Genomic DNA, 8747 nt, shown 5'->3' on the forward strand with positions numbered 1-8747 from the left:
GTGTGTGGAAATTAAAGTAATTCGGGAGTCAAAGAGTGTTTTTTTAAAAAGGCCACCAGCGCGTCCATCCTAACAGTACGCCTGCCAAAGATTGACCTACCCCACTTCAACGGCGACTATCAGCACTGGCTTGAATTTCGAGATACATACATTTCAATAATTCACGATAATAACAGCATACTTTCAATCAATAAATTCCATTATTTGCGTGCTGCTTTAACTGGCAGTGCATCATTAGTAATAAAAAGTATTGACTTTAAGGCCGACAACTATACTATAGCATGGCAGTTATTGTTAGACCGCTACAATAATGAAAGGTTGCTTGTCAATAATCACGTGCAAGCATTATTTAATTTTCCTGCTATACAAAAATAATCCTGTCATTCATTACGAAATATGATTATCTATTAAAAACCGCATCAATATCCGTTACGTAGTTTTAAAGATCTATGCATACATAGGGACAGACAGCGGGAACGACTTTATCGTGATGATGATACGAGAACATTTTACATTTAATCAGGAATGTAAAATATATATAAATATTGAAATAGTGTATAATGAAAACCTACTTTTGTAACAAAGTATAAATAAAACGTTGTGGAAGGAATCTAGGGTAGGTTTCTGTTCAGGAAATAGATATTCACAGCTGAGTAGTTGCAGATGGTTTTTGGGCAAAACGTTCACTAAAGTGTATGTAGCTCAGCGCCCGGTGCTGCTTTGATGGACTGCAAAGTAAAAAGTTACTGATACTGGTGATGATAAGAATGTAACTAGGTCGGCTAGAATTAGAGCCCGAAAAGTGATGCCTCCTCTGTATAAGTTAAATTTATAGATAAAAAGCTGAAGAGCTCACTACAATTGATCAGAGTGATGATGAATTGTACGCTTTAGAGAGGCACAAGCGTTTTATTGCGTAAAATTTTGGAAAAGTTTTGTTAGCTCCGAAAAAAACCTCAATTATTGCGGAATTATTAAAGTCATTTTTATACTCCCAAATCTCTAGTACTGTACTATGTACGGTACTACTGTATGTTCGCAGTAAACTGGACTGGACAATGTCAAAAGCGGGATATTCGGGGATAACCATAAATGTTGTTTATCAATATTAGGGTTGAGTGGTTGACAACAAACCACTTAAATTTTCAAGACCTGTAACTCTACTCCTAGGAGCCCTAAGTGTATACTTTTTACTTATAATTGTAGATAATACAACTGGCTACATTGTGTAGAACTTATTTTTTTTTATAATACCATAACTTTTTATGTTTTTATATTTTTTTATTTATCGGGAAATGATTCACTGTGTACACTTAATGGTACTCAATGAGCCGGGGGCTGGTACACAGTGAACCATGTGTGCAAACAATGAACCATGCCAATAATCAAAGCATTCAAATTATTAGATTATAATAAATCTTGTTAAAAAAAACTCAGGAATCTATTTTACGTACCTATATTACGTTACAATCAAAAAGCGTAATTTTTGGTGAAAAAGGTACATAATATCGTAAACATTAATGAAATTAACCTTAATTTCTTAGATATCAACAATTAGGTTTTTACGTAGGTACTAATCAATTACAAACAACAAGTTGGTAAGTAAGAAGAAGTAACATTTATAATATTATTTTCATTATCATTAATTAACAAATTCCTACATCTTAATGAGATCTTGTTAACAATAAATTTTCTATAGTAATTCTAATCAGTCATAATGTCCTATTTGTATCACAATAATTATTTTCTTTCAGACTTTTTTAACAAAAACATCAAAATTTAACTTTAATAACGCATAATTTAAAAGAGAGATATTAACAGGAAATCTGAAAAAGTACATAGTTTGACGTCGATTGTTAGAATTTTCTATTTTGGGAAATGGCAGAATATATTTGATATCTGCAATATTAACACCAGCTGTATCAGGTTCTTTTGGATCAGTAAATTTCGGTTGAATCTTACTTTTTAATTTTAAGTATGATACATAAAAATCATAATCTTCTTCATCATATTTAATTTCCAGAATTTTACCGACGTAATAGATCTTTTCACTTTTTATTTTAAAAAGTATTATAACAAAGTCATTTTCACGGGGACTACGTCTAAGTGGTGGGAAATCATCTTTTAGAACTATCTCATCTTCATCAGAATCACTTGTAATCTCATTCATCTCACCGCCAGAAGATGATCCACTTGCCTGAAATTCTTCATGATCGTCATGCATCCTTCGGTACGCCGCCGGCGCCGAGGCAACACTCGGGGGATAGCTTGCCCTGCGGGGCGAGGGGAGGCATCTGCCATTTGCATATTTGACTCACACAACACAATCGAAGTAACTGCTGCGTGTACCGGTTGTTTGCTGTCACATCGAATGTCATGGCGGAGGAAAAGCTTATTAATTTAGTTCGTCTACATGAGTGTTTATACAATATAAAATCGCGTCACTACAGTGACCAACACATGAAACATAATGCGTGGGAGCAAATCTCCAAAGAACTCAATAAAACACGTAAGTAAGCATCTAAAACATTTTATTTTTATTGAGTTATAATAAGTACCATCAATATGATAATGATTAATTACATTGACTTATAGATCGTTAGTATTTTATGATCTATTGACAATATTATTCTGCCAACTAACTGACCCATGTTCAGAGTTAAAATATTGTTTGAATTGATCTCTAACGACCATACCCTCGTACATGATAATATCGTTATCGCCTACTACATTGTTATCCACGGAACCTTCTAAAATGTCACTTTCCTGTAGTGGGTTTGGAAGTTCCGTCGTTGCATTGTTAATGATGTAATTACGTAAAGAACAGCAGGCTAAAATGATGTTATCAATATATTTTGCTTGCACTTACATTCTCCTCTGAAATATTTCAAACCTTAATTGAAGAATGCCAAAAGCACTCTCCACGATACGCCTTGCTCGACTTAGTCTGTAATTAAAAACTCTTTTCTCTATATTTGCCAATTGATTCGCAGGTTACGGTCTCATTATATTTTTCGTTAGTGGAAATGCTTCATCAGCAACAAAAACATAGGGTAATTCTTCAGTTATTCCTCGTAAGCTCACATTTTGAGGAATATTTAATGTGTCGTTTTGCAATTTTAAACCCAATTTTGAATGATCTAATATACCACCGTCGTTATTTCTACCAAAAGCACCTACATCGACAGTGACAAATCTGTATTTAGCATCTGCTACAGCCAGCAGAACGATACTAAAAAAATTTTTATAATTAAAATACATACTTCCACTATTATTTGGAGCTCGTAGCTTGAAGTGCTTGCCATCCATGGCACCAATACAATTTGGAAAATTACATATTTCATCAAAGTCTCTAGCAATTATCTTCCATCGGGCTGTTGTTGGTTTTGGCAGAACGACACGGCCAAGAATATTCCAGATTACACGGCAGGTTTCATGGACTATACAACGAACTGTACTAAATCCCATTCGGTAATTGAATGCTAAAGTTTTGAAACTGACTCCTGTTATTAAAAACCTGAAAAGAAACATTTTATTTTTAAATATAGCTTAGGTACCTATTAATATTATTAAAAATATTTAAATAAAAATAATTTTTAAAAATTATTATAATTTTGAAAATTTTGAATAAATATACCTAGGCACTTTTGATAATCATATTTTAAATCATACAATACGGATTACGAAACATTGTACATAATATCACCTGTGTTGCGGGTGCCGGACACATACGTTTAAGTAACAAACCATTCATTTATATGTTTATTATATTATTTTCAGCTCAAGAATGTCCCAAGATGTGGACAAATATCAGAAACAACTATCGAAAAGCGATGAAAAATAGAATAAGCAAAAGTGGTGATTCTGCAAAGGCCTATAAAACACGAAAGAAAACTCCAATTCTTGAATACATTTTTACAAAATAGAGCGCAGGTATCTAATTTAGATTCTTCTTCCGAGGAGACACAAGATTCTTTCTTGGATTCCTCCTCAATCACAGCCACAATCACAAATGTCACATTCAGATTCTCAAAGGTCGCGTCCTTGATCACAAAACATAACCACAGCTGAGATATTAAAAGAATATATAGATTCTAAAAATAACGAAGCTGAACATCATATAGATATATTTTTTAAATCAATGTCTGCAACAGGGATGTTGCAGATGCCGATATTTTCACATCCGCGGATACGGATGCGGATGCGGAGTTTAGCAGGCTCACATCCGCGGATGCAGATGCGGATGCGGATGTATAAGATATTATGTAAATAAAGTCTATCCATGAAGAATTAAAACAATGACAACGTAATTATTAACATTTTTATTGTAATCAAACATAATTAAGTACTTATTTTTATGTTAAAAATATAAGTCATGTATAATGTAACTGAACACCTTCTGTTTTTTATATCAGTAGTTGAATTTAAAAATAGGAGCATTATACTTGATGAAGAGTAGTATTGCCGCCTTTTCTGGTTCTAGTCTGTTACGCAGAGGTTCGTAAATTAATCCCGCGCTACTAAATAGTTGTTCGCTAGGAACACTGCCCGGTGGAGCAGATAAAAATCTTCGTACTATCGGCGATAATACCTTGAATTCCCCTCGATGTACACTCCACCAGTTTAAAGGATTTTCACTCACATTTATTCTTTTTTTAGTACGGTAAGCAAGTAACTCTTTTTTTAATACAGCTTCAACGCTACTATTTTCTGGCTCATCTTGACTTTCGTCTTCACTCGACGAATCTAACATCATAGCCAGGTCGTTTTTTAAGCATGGCTTTTTGTTGAAACCTGAAGTCCCTGGTCCTAGTTGTTCTGTTTCATTTTCCATGCAATCAGTTATTTTAGCCCTTTTGGCATTGGTATTAACTGATTCAAAATTGTCATTCTCAATATTTATCATTTTTAAAATGTCATCTTTAATCTTTTCTTCAGTCACCGGTGTGAAAAATTTGTGCTTATAGCGAGGATCTAAGTAGGTAGCGATGGTATATAAATTGTTTTCTCCCAAGCTAGAAAACTTTGTAGAAAGTTCGTTTTTCAAAGTCGTTACAGCCTGACGAATCGGATCAAACTCTTGCGATCTTGTTAAATATAAATAGTCATCAACTTTTTTTTCAAGCATTTGTATTATCGGTATCACAGATGAAATAAGAGCAGAAGAGCTGCTCAGTTCCCGTGTTGCTTCCTCAAAAGGTCCCAGTAATTGAATGAAACTTTCAATCATTTTCCATTCTTCTGGTAGAATAGGGTCAATTTCATTATCATTCATGTAAAGGCTCAGAGCATCCTTTATCTTTGAAAAACGCTCGAACATGTAGAATGTACTGTTCCATCGTGTTACACAATCTTGAAACACTTTCAGGTGCGGTTGATTCAGTCTGTCCTGAATTGATTGCAGTTGTTTCTGGGCAATGGTAGAGTGATTGAAATGGGTCGTAATTCTCTTACATTTTTGTTTTAGTATTTTTATGTTTTCTTGAGAACCTAAACAACTACGGATAGCCAGTTGTATCTTGTGAACAGTACAGTCTATATCATTTAATGCTGCTAATCGCGCGGCTCGTTTCATATTAGACCCTTCATCTCTGATTAGGCAATGCAGTTGTTGTTTTTTAATGTTCCATTCAGAAAGCATGTTACTGAATTTTTCAGCAACTATGTCACCAGTGCGACGGCCGTCAAATGTCTCACATTTCAATATTATCGATGATCTATCAAAGTTTTCTGCAATTCCATGGCAAGTCAGGCTAAGCAAAGAAGCGTTTGAGCTAGGATCCGACCAAATGTCAGACGTAAACGACATGTTATCAAAATTTTCGATTAATCCTTTAACTTTTTGAGCCACTTTGCTATATAATTCCTTGCATACAAAATCTGTAAAAAAATTGCGTCCCCTAAAGTTATATCTTGGTGCTAATTCTTGCATCAGTCTACGAAAACCTAGCCCTTCAACAAAATTAAACGGCAAATTTTGAAGTGCAATCATTTCTCCAATGAGTTTATCAATTTTTTTAGAATTCAAGTTATTGACGTCCCACTTCTTTTCTTTTAGAACCATTTCCTCTAATGAAAGTTGTTTCTTTGATTCTTGCAGAGGAGTGGTAACTTTATCTGAAAAATACACAAATAAATAAAAATTTTCGTTGTAAAAAACTATTTACTTAAAAGTAATTAAAAAGTGAGGACATTTTAAAACACCAGAAAACCTTTCTATCAAATGTCCAACTTATATTGCAAAAAATAAAAATAAAAGGAGTTTATTCCTTATAAATATTTATAAGAAGGAAGGATCCCTAATGTTTTCTGGCATTAACATTAAATATAGCGTGAAGCTAAACTACACTAAAAAGAAAAGGTACACTTTTTGATAGTGATAAAATTTTTGCAATCAGCCGAATAGTTTTTGAGTTAAGTAATTCACTATTCATATTTTAATATCATATTAAAAATATACATTTATGTACAGGTTGTTTTATTTTGAAACAATAAAAAAGTAGATAAATGAATTACATATATTAGTCTTTTTACAACTGACGTTTTATATGACAGCAAATAACTATAATATTGAGTGGAAACTTAGCCAATAAACCACAACTAAAACTATTCTTTTATTAAACTAACCAAACAATGCCTCAAGTAAATATTAATTAATTAAAACTATTAATTATGAAACTTACTTGCGTCAGATTTCATCTGTTGTAATTTTTTTTCTTTACTAATGTTCTCAAATGTAGAAAATTCTTCTGAGTGCATCGACTTAAGATGGTTTTTTAAAGACGACGTGGTGCGGCCCTTGCGAGAGTAGCTTTTTTTGCATATTTTACAATCAGCTTTATCCTGGTCTTCTTTATTTGGTTCAAAATAATCCCATACATTACTTTTGGTCGGTGGTGACATTGTTGACTAAATAGTTAGATAGATAAACTATCAATAACGGGAATCACACTGGAAAAATAACGAATTTCGTCATAAAACGATATTTTTTCCTACAATAAAACGTATTACCGGCGTAATATAATAGAAGTTACCCTGTGATCTTATGGATATTAGTCTTAAATAATATAAAGTTTTCTTGTAAACTCTTCTTATTTACACACTGTATCACAATAACATTAAAAATACCTATTTATCTTTATGATACGATAAGTAGTTCACTTTCACTTCACAACGCAAACAAACACGTATTTATTCACTTCCACTTGCAAGGAAAGGAACAAACAAATGATGCACTAGCGAAAACAAACAAACGTGTCGAATCTTGTCACTAATTTCTTCGCTCCCATTGGTTATTGTCACGTGCGACCGGCACGCGTCAATCACCGGCCCCGCCCAATTTCTTTCTTGTCGCTACTTGTATAATATTCGCATCCGCATGAACATTCGCATTGATTAATGCGGATGCGGAAGCAGATGCAGATGTCCAAAACAATGCGGATGTTCCGCATTTGCGGATGCAGATGCGAATGTTCGCAACATCCCTGGTCTGCAACGGTAAAATCTTTACCGAAAAAGTTGCAACTTCAAGTGAAAAGAGATGTATTGCTTCTTGTTAATAAGGCAGAAATCGAATATTCAGAACTATCAGAAGCACCACAGAATATTGAAACTACAAGATCTATTTATGAACCATCCACATTGAAACAAAAACCTCCTGTGAATCAATCAAACTACACAATGGACGATTTTTCTTATTACACACCCTAAGCAACATCCGTAAATAACGAGGACAACATACAATCAACATTGACATATACACCGACACCCATACTTAGATGCCAAGACGAAAACATTGAACCCAGTGATTACCAGAATATTGAAACCAATAATTACCAGAATTTGTAATTTTTTTTAACTTATTATTTTTTACCTGCAGCAAAGCTAATGTGATTAAAAATAAAGATATGATTCGAATGTCAACAAAAATCGCTCCACGACGACTGTCCTATGACCGGCGCAGCAAGAAATATAGATTCTGACGAAATAGTAATGCAGTCTGCGATCTGAAGTCACCATTCGAATCATAACTGTACGAGTATATGTGAGTTAAAAAATAATAAATATCATTAAACTTATTAAAGTATTTTTTATTACTCACCTCAAGCACACAGACAATCTTTCTTCAACAGGTATAGGTGAGCGAAATCTTGATTGTTTTTTCTCGTAAGGTCGAAGCAAATGAACCAGACTTTCAAAATTTTCATAACTCATTCTATAATAATCATAAAATTTTCTAACGTCATAACGCAAATCATTGAATAAATTGTTGAATTCACCGGACATATTATATCGTTGCTTCCAAAGGTTGTTCACCCAAAATCTTCTTGATTGATTAGATTTCTCTTCTTCTTCAGCAAGAGTTGCTATGAACACTAGATCCCAGTCCACCATATTAAATACAATTCAGACAGCTAGCTTGTAACAACTCTGAGACTGTTATGATGAGAAATACGATATTGAGACGCTTCGGAAGCTACAGGACGGTGCGGCATCCTTAAGGACGCCTCGTCATCCCTAAGAACGTTGCAGCATGCCAAAGCACAATTGCCGATAGTGTGCGCTTGCATGTAGGATGCCGAAGGATCCTTTTCCTTGCCGATGCCGATAATGGGCGCCGGGCCTAAGGTCGCAACCGAAGATTTAGATAAGGAGCTGGAGTGTATGTTCGGCGTTCTGAATATCCACACGGCTTCTTAGACGAGAATGAGGGCGAAGATAGCGTAGCAATCTTTTAGGAGGTACAA

At 34.2% G+C, this 8747-nt stretch overlaps 1 pseudogene; it reads left to right on the top strand.

The window, feature by feature from the left end:
• The first annotated feature begins 1907 nt into the window (after positions 1-1907).
• Positions 1908-8232, top strand: LOC126973691 (uncharacterized; annotated as a pseudogene).
• The last annotated feature ends 515 nt before the right edge of the window (positions 8233-8747 follow it).

The sequence above is a fragment of the Leptidea sinapis genome, chromosome 2 (genome assembly GCF_905404315.1).
Source record: "Leptidea sinapis chromosome 2, ilLepSina1.1, whole genome shotgun sequence".
Lineage (NCBI taxonomy): Eukaryota > Metazoa > Arthropoda > Insecta > Lepidoptera > Pieridae > Leptidea > Leptidea sinapis.